The sequence below is a fragment of the Sturnira hondurensis genome, unplaced genomic scaffold (genome assembly GCF_014824575.4).
Source record: "Sturnira hondurensis isolate 20B ecotype Veracruz unplaced genomic scaffold, ASM1482457v3 Scaffold0012533, whole genome shotgun sequence".
In the NCBI taxonomy this organism is placed as follows: Eukaryota; Metazoa; Chordata; class Mammalia; order Chiroptera; family Phyllostomidae; genus Sturnira; species Sturnira hondurensis.
The window spans coordinates 2,083,266-2,106,932 of record NW_028085164.1 but is presented as its reverse complement, the minus strand read 5'-3'; the positions used below and the strand labels follow the sequence as shown (position 1 = coordinate 2,106,932).

The window sequence follows — 23,667 nt, the reverse complement described above, 5'->3', positions numbered from 1 at the left end:
ATTTATCTCAAATCCAAGATGGCAATCATATTATCTGTAAATAGGGACAGTTTTACTTCATTTTCCTTTCTGTACGATTTATTTCCTTGTTGTGCCTTATTTCATTGGCTAAAACTTCAAACAGAATGTCGAATAAAAGTGGTATTTCACTATTAAGTATAATGTAAGATGTATGTAGTTTTATCGTGTTGAAGACATTCCCATGTATTTGAGAGTTTGCTAATCACCCACAGTTGCTGAGTTTTGAAAAATTACTTTTCCTGTATTTATTGGTACAATAGTGAATTTTTTTATTTTCATGTTGTTAGTTAAGTGGATTACACTGATTGATTTTCAAATATGGAATTAGACTTGTTTTCCTGGAACAAACCTCACTTGATCATGTTATATAATTCTTTCTATATTTGATTCAATTGGTTAATAGTTTATTAAACATTTTATAATTATAGTAATCAAGAACATTGATTACTATAGGGGAGTACTACTTGGCTGTACTTTTTACCTCTGTCTTTTTTCCTCTCTTCCTTCTTTTTTTTTTTTCCAATTTTTTTATTTAATTATTTTTCAAGTACAGTTTTCTGTCTATTACTCCCATCCCATCCCACCCCCCATCCTCCCCCTCCCTCCCATTTCCCCCCTTCTCAGTTGTTGTCCATGTATCCTTCCTTCTGTCTTTTCTTTTTTTTTTCCATTTCTCTGTATTGTCTTTGTGTGGTTTTTATATCAGATTAATCCTAGCTTCATAAAATAAATTTGGAAGTTCATTCTCCTGTTTTCTGGGAGAGATTGTGTGCAATTAATAATAATTTTTCTTTAAACATTTAATATAATTCTCCAGTAAAATCTTCTGGGCATAGATATTTTGGAGGTAACTTTTTAAGTTACTAATTTAATTTCTTTACTAGTTTTATGGCTACACAAGTATTAATTTCATCATTGATAGGTTGTAGTAGTAGTTTATTTTCTTACAATACTATAATCTTTATTGTATTTTTCATTACCATTTGGTTCCCTATAACCCCCTCCCTCCAGCAATCACCACACTGTTGTCTATGTCCATGAATCTATTTTCCTTTTTGCTCAATTCCTTCACCCCCTTACTCCCATCCACAACTAGCTGTCATACTGCTCCCCATCTATGAGTCTATCCTCATTTTCCTGTTAGTCTGGTTTGTTTATTAGATTTCACATATGAGTGAAATCATATGGTATTTGTCTTTCTCTGGCTGGCTTATTTAACTTACCATAACGTTCTCCAGGTCCATCCACACTATCACAAAAAGTAAAATTTTCTTATTTTTTATAATCAAGTGTCCATTAGTAGATAAGTGAATAAGACAACTTTTTTTTAGGGAGGTTCTGCTTTATCTAAGATGTCAAATCTATGTGTGTATATTTGTTTTATATACTGTCTTATTATCTTTTTTATTATTAAAGCTATATAGTGATGTTTCATGCTTCATTTCCCACATAGATTAATTTGTGCCTTTTCTGTGTGCTTTTTTGTTTTTGTTTTAGTCAATCTTGCTTGAAGTTTGAAATTTATATTAATAATTTCTAAAAAACAGCTCTTTCTTTTATCATTTTTCCTATTTTTCTATTTTCTATTTCATTGACTTCTATATTAATCACTATAATTTTCTTTTTTCTACTTGCTTTGGATTCTCTTTTCTTTTTATTGTTCTTAATAAGAAAGCATAGCTTATTGATTTGTTTCCTCTTTTTTAAAAGTGTACATTTATTGCTATTGATTCCCTTCTCTATACCGGTTTGTGTATCACAAATTTTAATATATTTTATTTTCATTTTCATTGTGTTTCAGTGTATTTTATTTCCATTGAGAAATTGCCTTGCTGATCCTTCAATTACTTAGAGATGTGTTTAGCTTCCAAGTATTTGGAAATCTACTTTTTCAGCTTCTAGTTTGGTCCCATTGTGGTCTGAGAACACACTCTATGATTTTAATGCTTTTGCATTTTTTAGGTTTTTTTGGCATAGTTATGGTCTATAAGCACTTGAAAATAATGCATATTTTGCTATTATTGAACACATTGCTTTATAAATATTGATTAGATCCTATTAAGGGTGTTACTGAGTTATTTTATATTCTTATTAGTCACTCACTAGTTTTTCTATAAGTTGATGAGAAGACACTAAAATCCTCAACTTTAATTGCCAATTTTGTATTTTTCTACCAATCTATCAGTTTCGATTCACATATTTTGAACCTCTATAGTTTGATCAACACATACCTAGAATTGATAACTGATTTAACCCTCTAATTATAAAAAAGCCCCCTTTTTTCATTTTACATTGCTCTAAAGTCTACCTTATATAAAATTAATATACCAATTCTGTTTTTGTTTGAATAACATTTATATAATATGTGTTTTTCTACACTTCTAATCTAATCTTTTTATATCATTACATTTTAAATAAGATATTTATTTGTAGTATAGAGCTATATAATAATTTTTTAAAATCTTTTAGTATCGCCCTGGCTGGTGTAGCTCAGTGGACTGAGCGCGGGCTGCGAACCACAGGATCGCGGTTCGATTCCCAGTCAGGGCACATGCCTGGGTTGCAGGCCAGTTCCCAGTTCCTGGCGGGGGAAGCACGAGAGGCAACCATACATTGATATTTCTCTCTCTCTCTCTCTCTCTCTCTCCTTCCCTTCCCCTCTAAGATAAATAAGTAAAATATAAAAAAAATCTTTTAGTATCTACATTTTAGTTGGTTTATTGAGATCACTTATATTTAATATAGTTATTTATATTTTATGGCTGAAGTTTTCCATTTTATTTTCTTTTTTTTAAAGTTTTGTTTATTTATCTTTGGAGAGGAAGGGAAGGAGAGAAGGAGAGAAATATCAATGTACGTGCATCCCCTGCTGGGAACTGGCCTGCAACCTAGGCATATGCCCTGACTGGGAATGAACTACGATTCTCTGGTTTGAAGGCCTATGCTCAATCCACTGAGCTACACCAGCCAGGGCCTATTTTTTTTTCTTTTTTTTGTTTTGTTCTCTCTGATATTTGCTTCACTATTTTCTCTTTCTTTCCTCTGCATGGGTACTTAAACAATGTTTAGAATTATATTTTGTTTTATTATTGTATCTTTATTACTCTTTATATAGCTCTTTTTAGTGATTTGTCTATATTATATATGCATATCACAATCTACAGGTGTCATAACTTGACCAGTTCATGGGAAGTACAGAAATATCACCTCATTTTATGTTCTTTTACCTTTTATTTGATATTTTAATTGTCAAATATGTTCTTTATATGCATTTAAAACTATATCAGAAATGTTATAATTTTTATTTCTTTTCACAAAATATAATTTAGAAAACTCAAGAAAAGGAAAGTGTAATACCTATCCACATGTAGTCACAAATAGTCACAGATGAAAGATATTTTCTTTCATTTTCCTGATGTTCAAATATTTCTTTTTAAAAAATCATGTATTTTCTATTTGTAGGACATCCTGTAGCCATTCTTTTATGACATGTCTTCTGTTAACATATTTTCTTACTTTTTCTTTATTCGAGATTGCCTTAGTTTTTCCTTAATCTCTGAAGGATATTTTTGCTGGGTATAGCATTTGGGTTGACAGATTTTCATTTTTAGCACTTTAGAAATATTATGCCACTTCCCCCTGGCTTCCATAGTGTTTGGTAAAAAATCTTCTATAATTCTAATAGCATTTTTTCCTATAGATGTGCTGTTTTTCTTTAACTGTTTTCAAGATTTGTTTTTCTTGTTAGTTCTCAGAGTTTCAATTATATATTTTGGTATGGATTTTACTTTAGATTTGCCCGGGTTATTGAGTCTGCATGTTTATTTGTCTTAATTTTGATAAGTATATTGTCATTTTTTATTCAAGTACATTTCAGTCCCAACTTCTTCTCATTATGAAACTCTATGGTACTTATGTTGGATCTTTAGTTATAGTCCTACATGTCCATGAAGCTCTGGCTTTTTCCCAGTCTGTTTTCTCTATTGCTTGGATTGGATAACTTCTATAATTTTATAATTTGATTCCATGTTTATTTTCTATACCCCTCCACTCCTATCTCCTGAGCTTTTTCCTTAGCTTATTGTATATTTCTGTTCTAAAATTTCAAAATCCCCTCCTTTCTACTGCTGCAGCTTCATTTTATTCTCCTTTGTTTTTTCTTACAATTTATATTTGCTGAACCTTTCTATTATTTTTTTTACTTTTAAAGCATGTTTATAATTGTTTATTTGAATATTTTGATCATAGCTGCTTTAAAAAGCTAAGGATAATGTTAACATCTCTGTCATCTCAATGATGGTATCTGTTGATTACATTTTCCATTTGGTTTGAGATTTGGGGGGTTTTATTATGATAATTGTAATTTGGATATTTTTCTATTGTGTTATGAGCCTGAATTTTATTTAGACCTTCACTTAGCTTTCTTCTACTGGTGCCACTCTAGTAGGGGAAGAGGGGGCATTGATTTATGTCTTTCAAATGGAAATAGAAACCCAGATTTCTCCACTTGAGGTCTGTTGACTCCTAAGGTAGGAAGATACCTTATTACTGATGGGTAGGGTAGGATTTCTAAATTCTCCACTGATATGTGCTAACATTATGATGGGAGTTGCCCTGTTACTTCTGGTCAACAGAGAAAGTTACCATGTTAACAGTTATTCTCTAACACCACCCCACTGATGAAGAGAAAGGTATCTCCTCTACTGCTGGAGGGGGATGGAAGTTCAGACTTCCCCTATGGCCTCCACTGTTTCCATGGAGGGAGAGGGAGACCTCACTACTGAACTGACTGGATTGGATGAATGTTCCTGTTCTCTACTTGGCTTTCTGTGACACCATCTGTGGTAGGAGAGCAGGACACTGTTATAGTGCCAAGAGAATGGTAAACTAGGGTTTCAATTTGTCTTTTGCTGGCATTCATGAGAGGAGGGATGTGTTTTTTGTTTTTTTTTTAATTTTTCTGCAGTGTTTGTGTGATGTAGAGTGGTTTTCTTACAAGACTTACTTGTCTTATTAGTCTTTCCCTTATCTGGTTCTTTGGTTGGAGATACATAATATTTTTGAGATAGTTTTGTCTATTCTTGTTGGCATTTCAGTGTTGGCACATTCAGCTCCTTGTTTAGAAAATATGTAAAAAAATACATGGATTTTAATCACTAAGTCTTTCCTCTGGTCCTAGGTCAATAAATAGTTTGCATTGTTCTTTGACTCTTTTAGAGTCTTTTTATATTTGTTTCACATATATTACTCATGGTTTTTAATTATATGTAAAGTATCTCTACTCCATCTTCCTGGAAATAACAGTGAGACATTTATTTAAACAAGTGAAATGTTTTTCCATTGGAAGGCATATATTTATTTAGAAAAACATAATGTACACATTTTTAATATTGAAAAGGTCATTGGAATCATACAGTATATACTCACTGTGTCTGGTGACACTTTACCAGAGTTCCTTCTGAGTTGTTGTTCATAGCAGAGTGTCCATTTTTATTACTATATAGGATTTTACTGTGTGATTTCAGCATTATTTTCTCTCCATTTTGTGCTGCTACGTAATATTTTCACGTTTTTCATTGTGAACACATGCATACTTTTCTATTAGGTACATACATAAGATCAGAATTGTTGGTATGTAAAGCATCAATATGTTAAACTTTAATAGATAGTGACAAATAGTTTCCTTAAGTGATTATACCAATTTATAGTCTTACAAATAATATTTGGAAGTTCCAGTTGTTCTTCAACTTTGTCAGCACATGATATTGCCAACTCTTTTAATTTTGACCATTATGCCAGTTATCTTCTAATTTATTCAGCATTCCTCTGCTGTTTAAGTAAATTTATCAACTTTTAATGTGACATATGAAAATAAAAATAGATAACAAAAGACCTATATTAAAATCTGAGGAACTCTTATTAAGTAGAGCCATTAAATGAACATGTCCATTTACTAGAATAATGGCATTAATTCATTTTGTCAGTTTTAAGTTTATTAGTTATGAGTTACTATCAGCATTTTTTGAGATTGAAAAAATAGTTACACTTATTTATAAAAATAAAGGCAGAGGATAGGGTCTTAGAGAATTTCCGATGTGAATTATTCAGGAGAGAGATTGAAACTGAAGTTGAAAAGAAAGATACAGGCAGGTAGAGAAGCTGATTTTCCCACTCTATGTACCAGATCTGGACTTAACAGACTATTCCTGATTGAGAATCCTAATGAAGAACTTCCATTCAGCAGATAGAAATAGGTGACAATCTAGAAAAGGAACTAAAATGAAAAGTAGGCTATTGCATTTTCAGTTATTCAACACTTACTGTGTTCTTGCTAGAAATAAGTACTGTTCCAGATACTGGAACCATGGTGCAGAGTAAGATGAATTTTACCCTTGAGAGAATTGATACTTTATGTAATATTATGTTATTGTATAAAGCACTTTTTTCTATGTGCATGTCATTTTTTCTTTATTTTGCTTTGGCTTACTCTCTGCTCTTAGTATACTCGTAGTTAAATCTTCTTGCCTGGACTTGTCTAATCTACAGGAAAATAAAGAAAATTAATTTGCACTCATAGGACAGAGCACTTTTCCTTTGAAGACATCACAGACCCCAAGACTTAGTGATTGATTTTCACTCCCTCTCAACAAGTGAAAACACATCTCTTTGTACCAACTAAGAAATTTATCTTCCCCTCACAAAATGGTCTTATGTCTCCATTGAAACCAGTGAGTTATCTGGGATTGGTTTGTTTTCAGGGAAATGACAAGCTAAATTTTACTCAGGCTAAATATTAGAAGGTCTACTTGTAGGAATCAAAATTAGGAACATAAAACTTGGACAACAACCAGAGTTTTGTAAAAGTATTTTAAAAAAGAAGAGAATAGTTTTGATTTGTGTTTTGTTTCTGCTTCTAAAATAAAATCAAAGTATTACAGGAGAGATTCTGTACTTGATATGCACAGATAGGTTTTATTATACTGGAAAATATGCAGTTTTATGTGTTTACAGTGTATTGCTTTGCATTTATGATTGTATGTGTTGTATATTGTATATTGCATTTTTCCATGGAAAAAGAATGTCATTAGATTGTCAAAGGGATCTATGATACTGGAATGATGCAAACCATGGGATAGAGATCAGAGTTTAAGAATAACAGTGGGCTACTAGTAATCAAAGCTTTAGAATAATGAGTAATGTTTTGGAGGCAAATCATACAGTCATGAACATATATTCTCCTGGACTGTTCTTACCTGTAGTACCTTCAAACCTGTATACTTACTTCCACTGGACGTACTAGTAATTTAGAGGAATAATTTTTAAGTTTTGTCCATGTTTTTTGAATATTTGTTAATTTACATAATTACTAACTAGTAATAAATTGTGACCACAAGTTGTAACCTGAAAAATTTTTAAACTGGAATAATTTTGAGCTATTTTTTATCTATTACAGTTAATTTTTCATGAATGTGTGAGAAGTTTTCTTCACAAAATACATGCATATTAGAGCTATCTTATTTATTATCTGATTCAAATATTGAGTACTTGTATATTGTTGTCAATCTTTGAAACCTTAAGAGGAGTATATTGGAGTTTTACATTAATGTCATATATATATGTCATCTTAATGCTGTGTGTGTTCAAGTGCTGTAGGTCATCTTCTCTGTGCTTCCTGATTTCCTTCCAGAAGACTTTCTTTTCCTTTCCAGTGGATTTTAATCCAAGCTCCTAACACACATACCACTCACACAAACAGTCAATTAAAGTACTCCATTCCAAGAGCTATCATTTAAAACAGTGAGTCACCAGTGCAGCACATGAGTTGATCTTTTAGGATAAGCTGCCAACCTTGAGAACAGATGCTACCCATAAAAAGCCAGGAAGGTCTAACAAAACCTCTGTAATTTTTCTTTTAATATTTTATATTGAATTTACTGAATTATTTCTAGTTCTCTTTTTTGCTTTTCTTCTACTACTTCTAAAATAATATGTCTTTAGTAAATTTTAGAATTAACAATGTATGTTCTGCTAAATATATAAGTATCATTTGACTTTGATATCTCCAACTTGTTAATTTAAATACATACTGGAATTTAATAAAAATTAATATGTTCCCTTTATATGATGATACATATCTATAAAACAGTCAATACATACTTAAGTTTAGTGAACAATTATGATTTATTTGCAGATAACTTTTCATCCTGATTCCATTTAAGTTTAATATTGTTATTGGACTATATCTTTCAGTGAAGACCTGCAAATGTTAATAATTGTATTTATTTTCTAAACTTGTATTCTAAATAATAACTTACATAGGTATGAAACACTAACCTGATATTTATTTTCATTTTATATCTGAAAAATTATATCCCTTCGTTTTAATGCATCTTATTAGTGATGTCTTCTGTATTTTTATTATTCTCAGTAATGTGTTTTTATTCTTTAATTACTGTGAGAATTTTCTTTACCTCTTTAATATCTTCTAGCCTAAGAGTGAATTTTTTTGGTTTCTTAGTCTTAAATATTGGTGGCTTATTTTTAAATGAAAAATCAAACCTTTCCTTATTTTTGAAGTTTTTTAATTAGTGTACATTTTCCTATTTTCCCATTTCTCTTTATTTTCATTTATATAACTTCTATTAAACATTAGAGCTTCTTTATACATCTTAAATGTTCTGTTATAATTTTTATACTTGCTGCATTTTCTATAATTTTCCACATGTATTTCAAATTTACTTATTGTTTCTTCAGCTCTGTGTAATTTATTTTTAACTAGTAAGTTGTGTTTTGAAATTTAGTATTTTTACAATAAAATTTTGTTTTGCATTCCTTGTTTTATTTCCTGATAATTGAAATTAGTGATTTTGTAGTCTCAGACTTTTCAATTTTTCTTACTTTGTTATACCTGCTAATTGCTCAATCTTGTTGTATTTATTTCCCCATGTAATCTCTTTCTTTCTTTCTTTCTTTCTTTCTTTCTTTCTTTCTTTCTTTCTTTCTTTCTTTCTTTCTTTCTTTCTTTCTTTCTTTCTTTCTCTCTCTCTCTCTCCCTCTTTCTTCCTTCCTTCCTTCCTCCCTCCCTCCCTCCCTCCCTCTCTCCCTCCCTCCCTCTCTCCCTTCCTTCCTTCCTTTCTTTTTTTCTCTTTCTTTTATTCTCTCTCTCTCTTAAATTTCCAAGAGAGAAAATTTAAGCCTTCCTCTTGTGTGAATTCTGATCCCTCTGTTTCCTGGTATTCTCTGAATTCTGTACTATAAAGACATGTTCTGTTTTGTTTTTTTAAGATTTTGTTTCTCTATTTTCAGAGTGAGGAGAAGGGGAGAAGAAAGAGACAAAAACATTGATTGATTCGCTGCTTCTTGCCCACCCCAACCAGTGACACAGCCTGCAACCCAAGCATGTGCAATGACTGGAAATGGAACCAGTGACCCCTCAGTTTGTAGGATGATACCCAACCCACTGAGCCACACCAGTTAGAGCAAAAGGCATTTTTGATATTACTCTTATTTGTGTGTTAAAACCTGAGAAAGTAATAATGATGACTTTTACATATTTTTCTCTTAATAAATATATAATAAAAATGTTTTACAGATAGCAAAATTTAAAAACATATGTGACAGGTAAGAGAGCATTGTAATGTATTAAAACAAAAATTAATAAATATAGACATTATTTATTTATTTAAAAGAGCAAAAGTAAATTTTGAAAAAATTGAAAGTCATAGCTAGACTGAAAAGATTATTATATCTTAACATATTTTTCCACAGCTTCATATACATGGTCAATATATATTCAAGTGGCATTTTATACTGTAAAATCCAATTGTTAAATCACTCTCTCTTAGCTAATCATGTTTTGAACATTATTCTGCCCAATGCTGCACCCTTTGTTGGTATATCTATGGAATTGACTTATACAATAGAATAAACAAAACATGTGGTATTCTACTGAACTAATAGAGGTTGCACCCAAATAACCAGTAATTTCATATAATTTAATTTGTTTTTTTAAGATTTTTATTTTTATTTTTTATTTTTTAAATATTTTATTTATTTATCTTTAGAGGGGGAGGGAAGGAGAGAAATATCAATATATGGTTGCCTCTCCTGAGTCCCCTGCTGGGAACTGGCCTGCAACCCAGGCATGTGCCCTGACTGGGAATCTAACTGCGATCGTGTGGTTCGTGATCATGAATTTTATATAATTTAATGTAGTAACCCTGGATATACTTTGCTTTGAGATTTTAACACTTTCTAAAGATGGAAATTTTTTTCACTGAGTTAACCATCTCAACTTGAGTGGACACTAACAGAGAGCTGACACTTTTGTAAATATATCACCAATATGGCTCCATTTTCCATTTTGGACAGTGTGGAGGCCATTCTAATTAGTTGACCACTTCTCCGTCAAAAAACCCACAATCTCTTATTGGCCAAAAATTATACCTCATTATGGAACAGAGATAGTTGTCAGTAAATTTTGGACTTTTTAAGAAAGTGTCTTAGAAAAAAAATATACAAAAAATGAGAAATGCAGAAAAACATATAAAAATATTATTAGGAACTAGGTTCCTAACTCAGACATTTGGTCTTTTAAAGTAAATCTGAACTACATTTGAATCACATAATGTCAGAATTTGTAAAGAATTCTTAATATATATAATAGTACTTTTATGATAACATAGCAACATGATAACAGCTGAATTTTTTTCCTTTAGGATTTCTTGAAGTCCAGAAATTTGAGAATTGTGCAATTTAATAAAAATATATTAAAAAGTTGAATCCATATAAAATAGTACACCTTTATTTTATCTTTAAAAAATTAAGTTTATCCAATGATATTTGTTAGAAAAATACCCATGTTTACTGATGAGTTTTAGCTTCATTAACTTCTTTTCTTGCCTTTCCTCTCATTGAACAGGTAATGAACATAATTTTATGTTATTTATTTATTTTATTTTACTTTTTTTAGTAACTGACATGTGATGTAGTCCATACTGAGGCAGTAGCAGAACCACAAGCAATACTAGACCCATTTAATACCTACAAGTTTATAATCTTCCTTCGTTTATGCACACCTACATTATATTTATATACAACTTTAAGTCTTTCACTGAGCAGTGCTCTGGGTGCTGCATACACATTGCTCCATTCAATTCTATCAGACTGGGGAACAGACATTATCCACTATCTTGCAGATCAGGACAAAGGCTTAGAAGAATCAAACACACTCTTTGTAAGAGGGGCCAGGAATTTAACTGAGGTCTTTTGGCTTTAAAGACTTCCATGTCTCTATTTCTTTATTCTGCTTCCTCATATCCAGAGGGTTTTTTTGTTTTTGTTTTATTTTTTTTGTTTTTTTGCTTTCCTTCTTCTGTGATTCCCATAAGAAATTTTACCTTTTTTGACCACTAGTTGTGACATTGACTTTGAGCAAGGGAGGCACCATATGATTTCAGAGTGCTGTACTGTACTGATGCTTAACACTATGCTATAGAATCATCATCATCTTTCTTGACCTCCCAGAAATTCCAGAAAGGGAAATGTGTAGGTTAATTGGAATTTTTTTCCATGAATACTGAACATTGTTCATGCCTGTGGGGAAGAGAATGGATGAGGGAAATACCTAACCAAGCTGTACGTCGAAAGCCAAGTTGGTGAGGCAGCCTTACATGGGTGGCTGGGGCTGATAGAAATCAGCTAAGAAAATAGGCCTCAGGACAGGCGCAAGAGCTCAACAAGAGAAACCACTGCAAAGCTTGTGGTACTGTGCAAAGAACATAGGCTAGTAATTCAGGGGCCTGGATTCTCCCAGACCATCAGAAATGTCCCATCTTTGATATCAAATAGACTATATCATCTTTTCACCTGTCCCACTTTAAGTTTCTGTAACTCTGTTCTGCCTTTCACATCACCAATTTTTAAAATATTTATGAGCATTCTTTTCTCCCTATAGCATTCTCCTCAATAGAGTAAACATTCTCACATGACACTCATGTGACTTAAATCCTCTGCTCTTACTCAAGTATTAGAATCAATCATTGTGCTTCAAGTAGGTTTAGGTTTGGGGGTGAGAGTATATAGGAGTTTCATTGAATTCACTGCTCTTCAATAATGTTGCCTTGCCTAAGGTGCCCCACATTCCCCAGATGACCTCTTGTATAAAAGTCAAATTATTCTGTTCACACCGATTATAGTAGAGGATGAAAAGTGGAGCAGATCACATAGATACACTACTGAGACTTGTTAAAGATTTGAATAAGCTGGGAATGACTAAAATTCTGTATGGAGGATTCTTGGTGATTTTGACAGATTATCTAATCTCTTCAAAATCTTTCTTTAAAAAACAAATCTTGTCTTTCAGGAGGAAGTAAAACTGTCATGGTTTAAGAATGACATGATAATATACATAGAAAACCCTATAGACTGCACCAAAAAACTATTTGACTTAATAAGTGAATGTGGCAAAGCAGCAGGATAGAAAATCAATATTGAGAACTCAAAGACATTTTTGTACAACAGCAACCAACTATCAGAAACAGAAATCAGGAAAAAAATTTCATTTGCTATAGCAATAAAAAAATAAAGTACCAAGGAATAAAGCTCACCAAGGAGGTAACAGACCTATACTCAGTAAACTACACAACACTGAAGAAACAAATTAAGGAAGACACAAATAAATGTAAGCATACACCGTGTTCATCGATTGGAAGAATTAACATAATCAAAATCTCCCTACTACCCAAAGCAATTTATAGATTCAATGCAAACCCTATTAAAATATCAATGATATATTTCACAGATGTAGAACAAACATTTCAGAAATCTTTATGGAGCCATAAATAACCCTAAATAGCCTCAGTAATTTTGAGAAAGAAGAACAAAATAGGAGGAATCACAATGCCTGATATCAAATTATATTGCAAGACCACTGTAATCAAAACAGTCTGATACTGGCATAAGAACAAACACATAGTTCAATGGACAATAATAGAGAGCCAAGATAGAAACCCATGTATTAATGGTCAACTATATTTGCCAAAGGAGGAAGGAGCATAAAATGGAGTAAAAATAGCCTCTTCAACAAATGGCATTAGGAGACCTGGACAGCTATATGTAAAAAAATAAAACTAGACCACCAACTTACACCATATACAAAAAAAAGGACTTAAGGTGGATAAAAGACTTAAATATGGGTTGTGACATTATACAAGTCTTAGAGGAGAACATCTAGGCAGGAAAATCTCATATATTTCATGTATCAATATTTTCACTGATATGTCCCCTAGAGTAGGGACATAAAGGAAAGAATAAACAAATAGGATTACATTAAAAAAAAAAAAAAAACTTCTACATGGCTACAGAAAACATCAGTAAAGTGAGAAGAGAACTAACCAGATGGGAAAATATATTTACTAATGATACCTTGGATAGGGGTTTGATCTCCAAATTATGTAAATATCTCACATGACTTCACATCAGGAAGACAAATAATCCAACCAAAAAATGGACAAAGGACTTGGACAGACACTTCTCCACGGAGGGCATACAGGCGGCCCATAGACATATGAAGGGATGCTCAGCATCACTAGCCATCAGAGAGATACAAATTGAAACCACAATGAGATACCACTTTGCACCAGTCAGAATGGTCATCATGAACAAATAAACAAACAAGTGCTGGCAAGGTTGTGGAGAAAAGGGAACTTTAGCACACTGTTGGTGGGAATGAAACTGGTATAGGCACTGAGGAAAACAATATGGAATTTCCTTAAAGAACTTAAAATGGAACTGCCTTTTGACCCAGCAGTTCTACTCTACTGCTGGGATTATACCCTAAGAATTTTGAAACACCAATTAAAAGAACCTATGCACTCCAGTGTTCATAGCAGCACAATTTACAACAGCTAAGTGCTGGAAACAACCTGAGTGCCCATCAGTAAATGAATGGATCAAAAAATATGGTACATTTATATGATGGAATACTACACAGAAGGAAAAAAGAAGGAACTCCTATCTTTTGAGATAGCATGGATGAAACAGAAGAGTATTATGCTAAGTGAAATAAACCAGGCAGTGAAAGACAAATACCATATAATCTCATTTACAAGTGCGACATAATCACCAAAACTAACAAGAGAGTGAAATACAACCAGAGACATGGAAATAAAGAACAAACTGACAGTGACTCAAGGGGAGGGGGAAGGGGGATAATGTGGGAAAGAAGAGGAAGGGTCCCCAAGGAACATGTATAAAGGACTCATGAACAAAGACAATGGGGGTCGGAAAGGATTGAATGTGGGAGGTGGGGATGGGTAGGAAAGGGAAGAGTAATGAGATAAAATGGGGACAAGTGTAATTTAACAATAAAATATACCTTGTCTTTCAATTACTGTCAAGGACCTAGTTGTTTTTTTTAATACTTTATTTATTTATTTTTATAGAGCAGGGAAGGGAGGGAGAAAAAGAGGGGGAAACACCAGTGTGCGCTTGCCTCTCACGTGGCCCCCACTGTGAACCTAGCCTGCAACCCAGGCATGTGTTTGTGACTGGGAATTTAACTGGCGACCCTTTGGTTCACAGTCCATGCTCAATTCACTGAGCTACACCAGCCAGGGTGGACTTAGTCTTACTTTAGCTTCAGTTCCTACTTTGTCCATGACAGAAGGAAACCTAAAAAACTTAAAGAGGAAGTAATAAAAATTGAAGCAAAATTTAGATAATCCGACCCTGTCAAAAGCCAGGGAGTATCCAGTTGTGACATTTAAAATATCTAAAAGGCTGATTTTGGGAAGTTATCTTATTGCAGCTGACATCGTATGAGTCCCTGTACTAGAGAAGAAATCCCTGCCCCACACAGATAAAGATGAAACTGTGTTTCAATAGGAAGATATTTCTTTATTATAAGGTTAATACTTTGAGTATTCAGGAGCTGACTTGGCCAACTAGACCACAGCTCCAGGAATAATAGCCATCAGTCTTGGATAATTTTTTTTCATGTCCAAGTGACACTCATAGTCTTGTTTAATAGTCCAATGTTTACTTCTGGCTGGTGGTAAAGGAGGGGGCATCTGTCTTCTCAGCCCTGGGTTTTGTACCTTATATTTCTGCCTTTCATTCTGGTTACTTTAAATTGTGCTATTCTTGTCCCTCTAATTGTGGACTATACTTAGACCCACAGGAGCCTTGCAATGCCATCCTGACTCACCACTTTCCAGTTAGTTTAGTACAGGCTAATGTGACAAAAGTCAGAATTTCCCTCTCTCCACCCAACAGGGAAGATTTTATTCTGCTTAGACTCTGTGCATAGCCCTAGGTATTTATTACAGGAGGTACAGGAATACCTTTCTTCATGTGATTCTCTCAGTCTGCCTTGGACACAACTATGGAGTCAGAAAAGCTAGACTGTCTGCCTGTTCCATGTCTTTGGGAGGCCTCAGTAAGTTGGCCCTAGGCCTTCTTGGAAATTAGGCATTCCTGAAGTATTTTTTCCTCCTAAACCAGTGATGAAAATAAATGCACACTGAGATGTGTGGAGGCTCTCAGGGATATTTATATTTCAGCATTTTATAATGTAGGGGTTGGCAAACATTTCCATTAAAGAGTCAGCTATTCTACCCAGATAAGAATAAAAGTGGGTTAATTTGAACATTTTAGTTTGGTAAGGAAGATTGCCAGATTCTATGGGAGAGGAATGAGCTGCCTCAGCTCCAAGAGGGATATAAAATCCTACTGACCTCTTCACAGATTTACTGGGTTCTTTTTTTCCATATGAAACACTCAATTCATTTGCTTATAAACAAATACCTCTTCTGAACTAAGAGTCTAGTAGTTTGGCTAGAAATGTTTTTCTCTTTGAACTTTCCAGATTAGAATAATAAAAAATATTTTTGTCAATAAAACAACAAGTAAAATGGTTGATAATAACAAAATCTAAAAGTAAAAGTTATATATAATATCAAAGCACATCATTAATACCCAAACCACCAATTATTATTCATATTGTCTTTGACATATAGTCTTTTTTTAATTTTGAAGATAGATCATGCAAATCAAATAATTTAATTTCATTATCATTATCAAGTATTATATGAAGAGGAAGAAATCAAAATTAGATGTCTGGTTGCCTTGTCTACTTATCCACCATTCTTCCCACCAAACCACACTATCTCTCCCCAATATTCACATTTGCAGCTTTAGAAAATAGTATACCTTAAGTCTAATTTAATACAATTGCTTTAAAAATGCTTTAAATATTAAATATGAAAATTTTGGTTGTTGTTATATTTATTTTTAACTATGCCTTGAATATTTTTACACATATCATTTAGATTTTTTAAATGTAAATTAAAAACCCAACTTTATAAGTTTGAAGAGTGGACAGCCCATTATTAAGACATTTAGACATTTCCACTGTTAGGAGTATATCCTAAGAACCCTGAAACACCAATCCAAAAGAACCTATGCACCCCAATGTTCATAATAGCACAATTTACGATAGCCAAGAGTTGGCAGCAACCTAGATGCCTATCGGTGAATGACTGGATCAAAAAACTATGGTATATTTACACAGTGCAATTCTATGCAGGAGAAAGAGAAAAGAAGCTCCTACCCTTTGCAACAGCTTGGATGGAACTTGAAAGCATTATACTGAATGAAATAAGCCAGAGCGTGAAAGACAAATACCATGTGATCTCACCTTTAGTAGGGATCTAAACAGCAAAACAAACAAGCAAGCAAAATATGACCAAAGATACTGAAATACAGAACAAGCTGTCAGGGACCAGAAAGGAGAGTGGAGAGAATCACAGTGGAAAAGGAGAAGGATTCACATGAATAAGTATAAAGGACACATGGACAATAACTAAGGTGGCGGGCGGAAATGGGTTGGGGGGTGGGGAGCAATGGTGGGAGGGCAGGTCTGGGAATATGGGACATAAAACTGTACTTGAACAATAATTAAATAAAGAAAAATAAGACATTTAGACATTCTAGACATTCTTTTTCATTTCAAAATACAACAATTCTAATGCTTAAAATCTAATGTCTTAAGTTGACCACTTTTCCTTTGTTCACTGTTCCCTATGAAAATGTGTACATCTTTAGGAGATCTCTATTATAAGTATGGGTGAGCTTCAATGAACAGGAACTAGTGGGAAAGTAGGGAAAAGAAGATGATGATAGTTGGGGAAATCTAACAAGTCTCAACTACCTAGCATGTTAATCCTAGATACATTTTCCTCAGAATCAACAAAATATTAATCTCTGCCTCTCAAACTCATGTGAAGATACCTAAAAAATCATGCATTTACAGGCAAATGTATAAATTATTTTTAAATAAAGATGGCATATAATCTCCTTTTCTGGGAATTTATAGAATTGCTAATTTTGTTTTCATTTCTTCCCTAAGACTCACGTGCTGCACTGTGATTTAATGATTAAATGTACTTGAACTTTGTTTTATTTTTTCCAATAAATTTGGTCATTTTAACCAAGTCAAAAATGAAAATGTCAGCTAATCCTAAGAAACCACTGGTTAATTGCATTTTCCAATTGGCTTGTTGTTTCTTCACATTGGTCGTCTGATCAACCATGTACATCAGCCACAGGTGACCCTAATGGCAAGCCTGGGTTGAGAGAGAGTTAATCTGTAATTTTGTCATCTAAAAGGCATAGAAGATACTGTGTTGTGGATCAGATACATGGTGTTTAAGAGGGCAATTTCTTCATATTTCCATTTTTCCAAAAGTAATGGACTGTAGGTGTAATTTGTTATTTTTTGCATTTAAACACAAAAAAATAATGGAAATAAGCTTTGTATGTCTAGTTGCAAATTACTTCCTGAGAACAGAAGCAAATGGGAATAAATATAAATAAATATCCCTCAAATAAAATGTATTTATTTTTACTCTATCCAAGAGGATTTTAAAGTACATTAATACAATTCAAAAAATCCAATAAATAAAAAGAAAATATCAATTCTGGGTAAAAACCTTCTCACAACTCAATTTTCAAATATGTTTCCCCCTGACTGAAAATGGCAAATTATGAAAGAAAAAATGATTCTTAAAATTTTGCCACAGAAGTATTCCCTTGTTAAGATGTAAACACTAGGAATTTTTAAACAAATTTAGAATTGGCAAATCAAAAATTATTTTGCATTTTTTGTTACACTCTACACCAAAATAAACTCAAAATGGATAAAAGACTTAAACATAGCCACTACAGGGCGGCAAGGATCAAACAGGAGATAACATTTCAAAGAAATCTGAGGGCTTCAGAGTCTATCAGGAACAAAGTTTTAGGGTTTCCTGCTCCAACCTTTAACATGTGAATGAAAGCCCTCTTAGCAGAGCAGATTTCACAGGTTTATCAGGAAGTCTTTGTGGTGCCAGATTTTTCCCCAGAACATGCTCTAGCAAGGCAAGTACCTGCACCTCTCCCCAACAGGTATTCAGGCTTAACGGGATTAGATTCAGGAAGTGCTTCTCCCAGAGAACATGGGGATTTAGGCTTTGTCAAAGTCAGGGGAGCAAGAGTTCATTGCTCCCTCTTTGTTGCAGCCCCCCAGCCCAGTCCTTCGATGAAGGCCTCCCAAGTGATGGAGTCTGGCTTAAGTTGCTTCCCGCTGTGAGGGGTCGTACCTGTCATTGACTTCCCACCAAGCTTTGGGGGCAGGGAGAGGAAACTGAGGCAGTGTTTGCTACCAAAGACAAGCTTTGTCTCCTGTGGCTCTCATTCCAGTCATTCCAGAGGTCGCCCCTCGCCCCTAGCCACAAGGGGCCGAGATACAATTCCTAAAACCAGGAAGAGCAGTCTACAGCAACCATAAACATCCTAGAGAAAAACAGAGGCAATAACATTTTAGATATCTCACACAGTGATAGTTTCAGCTACACATCCTTTAGAAGGCAAAGGAAATAAAGGAAAATAAAAATGGGACTATATCAAATTAAAAAGCTTCTGCACAGCTAGAGAAAACATCATCAAAGCAAAAAGAGAACCAACTGTATGGGAGACTTATTTGCCAATGATACCTGCAGACAACGGTTTGATCTCCAAAATACATAAAGAACACATACAACTCAATGCCAGGAAGACAAACAATGCAATTGAAAAATGGGCAAAGGACCTAAGCAGACACTTCTCCAAAGAGGGCATACAGAGGGCCCATGGGAATACAAAAAGATGCTCAACATCACTGACCATCAGAGGTATGGATACTAAAACCATGATGAGATACTGTCTCACACTGGTCAGAATGGCCATCATTAACAAACCAATGAATAAAAAGTGCTGGTGAGGATGTGGAAAAAGGGGAACCCTAGTACACTGTTGGTAGGAACTCAGACTGGTGCAGCCACTGTGCAAAACATTGTGGAATTTCCTCAGAGAACTAAAAATGGAACTGCTTTTTGACCCAGCAATTCCACTGTTAGAATTACATCCTAAGAACCCTAGAACACCAATCCAAAAGAACTTATGCACTCCAATGTTCATAGCAGGACAATTTACAATAGCCAAGTTCTCAAAGCAACCTAACTGCCCACCAGTAAATGAATGGATCAAAAAACTGGTACATTCACACAATGAAATACTATGCAGCAGAAAGAAGGAAGGAACTGGATCCAGCATAGATAGAACTGGAGAACATAATGCTAAGTGAAATAAGCCAGGCAGTGAAAGACAAATACCATATGATCTCACCTTTAAGTGAAACCTAATCAACAAAACAAACAAGTAAGCAAAATATAAAATTTTTTGAGAGACATTAAAATTAAGAACAAATGGGCAGTAACCAAAGGGGAGAGGGGAACCAATAATTGGGGGGAATGGGGGAATAGTTTTCAAGAACAATGCTAAAAGACACATGGACAAAACCAAAGGGGTGATGGGATCACGGGAGGGAGGTGAGGATGGCTAGGGTTGGGGAGATAGGTGCGGGAAGAGGCAGAAAACTGCACTTGAGCAACAATAAAGTTTAAAAAATGGAAAAATAAAAACAAAAAATTTTAAAAAATAATAAAGCAAAACAGGTAACTTTTCATCAATTTTACCTCAGGATATACACATGAAAACATTAAAGAAAATAGTATCAAATGAAATTAATAGAATTGCTAAAAACAATCATAAATAGTTATAATTTAAGTATTATATGATTATTTCATTATAAATTTTTCTAATATTTTTACTAAAAAAGCTATAATGTAGAAAATGTATGATGTAAATAAAAATAATGAAAATATTTTAAAAATAATAGTCATTTCTGATTTAAAAATCATAGAATAATTGTTCCCTGGCTGGTGTGACTCTGTTGGTTGGAGCATCATCCTCTACACAGATGGTTGGCATTTGATTCTGGTCAGTACACATACCTAGGTTCCAGGTTTGATTTCAGGTTAATGAATATATGGGAGACAACCAATCAATATTTCCCTCTCACATTGATGTTTCTCTCACTCTCTGTTCCTACCCTCAGCTTCCTTCCTATCTCTTTAAAATTAGTAAAGATATTTAGAAAATCATAGAGTAATTGTTTTTTGTATATGTGTAAAGATGTTTGAGTTATCCTTTTAAATGAAAATAGAGTACATGGATTTAAAACTCTGTATAACAATATATTTCTATATGAAACATGTATTATATATACTATTTATGTGCATACATATATACATACACATAAAATATGCATAGATTTTATGAAGTTACATAAATGTGCACAACCACTCTATATAGGTTAGGGTTTGCAAATAACCTCAATTCTATTTATGTATTTACTTATTATTTCTTCTCAAAAGTTTGTGGGACTATGTATTGGTTATATTTTTAAATATTTAATACTATTATTTTAAAGTGTAAAATTATAATCATTTCCAATAAATAGAACATAAAATTTATAAATTAGTATTGTCAGAAAATTCTTAAGTCTCTCTTTCAGTTTATCAAAAGTGTACACATGAGATCTTTGAAAGCACTGATAACTTATTCTTACAAATAACATTTATTGACATAACTATTATGCTTAGTTATCATTAAATTACTCATAATCTAGTTTGAATGAAGCAGACATAAACCAGTAATTTTATAACATTTTAATGAATGTTAAAATAGACAAATGTGCAAAAATCCATGTGATCTTTCAGGCTAGTCTTTCATGAGTACTCCAGCTGGGTGAGCACTTTGTAGCCTCAAGAACTTTTCATGTGCCATCTCTGCCTCAACTGTTCTCACTTTCATCAAAATTACTACCTTTTCTTCCCTGTGAGCTCAGTTTACATCCTTTCTCAGAGACTTTTTCTTTGACCAACCTAACTCAAGTCAGCCTTCTCTATTGTTATACTTTACCCTTCCTTTTGATTTTTCTCCCGACAAATTTACAAACCTGCAATTATTTATATTTTTCTGTTCATTTTATTTTTAAATTAGTCTCCTTTATTATAACTCAAAGTTCTAAAAGTGAGGAGTAAATCTTTTTAATTGACTGTTATGTGTTAATGATAACTGATAAATGGCTGGATTATTCCATAATTGTATTATAGAATACAATATATTGTATTCATCTTAATAAAATGAATACAATTCATTGTATTAAAATAATAATAAAAAGTATTATTTTTTTCTGATCCACACTTTAAAAGATTTAAACTTATATCAAGGCTCAGTTTAAAACTATATATGTTAAAAGTATCTTTTAAAATTTAATTCGGTGAATAATTTGGAGTAAGTTCCAGCCTTTGCTCTAATGTGGTGTGACCATAAACATTTATCTCTGTTCATTTTCAGACGTGTTATCTGCCTTACTAGCCTTACACATGTAAGGCTAGACATGCCAATTTTTAACTCTAGCATAAAAGTTTTTACATTAGAAATAAAGATTATATGCCATAAAGCACAGCATTTGAAGAAGAAAAAAAACTTATGAATTATTTTATTGGACTTTTTTATGTTCCCAATGAGGATGTAGACCTGGAAAACCTGATTAATTTTCATAAAATATTCTGGAGGGCTGCCTCAATGCTTTGGTCATGAGGTTGTATATAATTACCTAAATGGATAAATAGATAAATACAATGTCTTAGTCTAATAGTACCCTGAAAGAATTGCAAGAGTTTTACCAAGCTTATTTAAAATTGACCACAATCCTGATGCAATAAGGCACAGTGCTCAGCAAACACAGTTTCTCAATAAATATTTTCTGAGTAATGATAAATGTATGTATGCTTCAAAAATAACAGTAAATGTAAATATAGGGTGCTGTTAATCTATGCTTTTATCATGATAATGATTATAATGACAATAATGTGGCTTTTTTAACTAGATGGAAAAACAGTAATATTGACATCTTGCTAGTGTATAAAATTAGTATAATTGATATAAATAAAATGCTCATACATAAGAGTTTCCCACTATTTCATTTTATCTTAAAATTGGGTTTGATTAAAATAATGAGTGTTCTAATGGAAATCCCAATTCTCAAAAAAAAATCAACACAAACACAAAACAACATTTAATTATTTTGTAGCAACACTATATCTCAGCTAGAAGCAATATTCTTACATGTTTGGACAGCAAACAGCCCTTCATTTATAAATAACATTTTTATTTAAATAATCTTGAATTAAAATAAAACCTTTGGTCCCACTAGTAATTAAACAGTGCTTTATATTAGCCTTATTCTAAACATGTATACACAGAAAAACACTTTACAAATAAAAGCACACATGAGCTGCAGTTTTTTGGTCCATTAAAGATAACACCACCTGCAAAGATTTTACTTCTCCCACTTAGGGTGTTTTTTTTTGGGGGGGGCAGGGCTTAAGTGTGATAATACTCTTGTCCCCATATTGGAAGCAGAGGTTAGTCCCAACTAAAAAATCCAACACACTCAGCTACCTGCAAGCAATTTAGTCACCTAAACTTAACTGATATGTAGAGCTGAAATGTAAAGCAATTAAAACAACTGGCTACACCATGAACAAAGAAAAGGGCACTACAAATCCAAATGCACTATGTGCTTATTTGTCTGCTACAGGAGTGGGAAAAGTCACTCCTTGGGGTAGCCTTATTCACTTTAATACAGCTGGTGGCAATGGCTGAGTCTCTCCATTGAAAACCTCTTAGAGCTCTAGACCCAGTGGACCTGAGCCTGAGAGCAGCAATCTGAATAGGGTTCTGGCCAACAGATCCAAGAACAGTAGAGTGAGGGAGATATTTAAGGTTTTAACCTTGGGTCACCGTGACATACAAGAATGCATACTTCTGTTTCTCTCCTTGTGAGGGGGGGGTTATATTTTGCTCTTTCAACCTCAGAGACTTGAAAGTTATTTTATAGCAATCCAGAAGAAACTAAAAGAATAGATGTTTGTATTTTTCCTCAATATATTGGCTGACCACTTAGTCTGTAACTCAGTTGCATAAAACAAAAGGCACCTTAAAATAAGATCTAAATACTCAATGTCTTCTGAGTTGTATGTGCACACTCAGGTACTCATGGCTGAGTACCCATCATACCTTACATGCCATAAGTACAATGTGGGTGACAGAGCCTCAGATTTCAGGCTTCGGAAGCTATGACACAATGTTAAATGAGAATGCTTGTAGTTGGAAAACTCTAAGGTTTCATTAATTAAGGTGCTTAATTTAAGA

The 23,667-nt window shown here is 33.3% G+C and overlaps 1 long non-coding RNA gene across 1 annotated transcript; it reads right to left on the bottom strand.

Annotated features, from left to right (window-relative positions):
• Positions 1-4,707: 4,707 nt before the first annotated feature.
• LOC118997170 (uncharacterized) lies at positions 4,708-14,229 on the bottom strand. The gene is made up of 3 exons (XR_005068626.1): positions 14,130-14,229; positions 14,033-14,038; positions 4,708-4,719 (listed from the first exon to the last, which is right to left on the bottom strand). It is a non-coding gene; the product is annotated as an uncharacterized LOC118997170 (long non-coding RNA).
• Between the last annotated feature and the right edge of the window lie 9,438 nt (positions 14,230-23,667).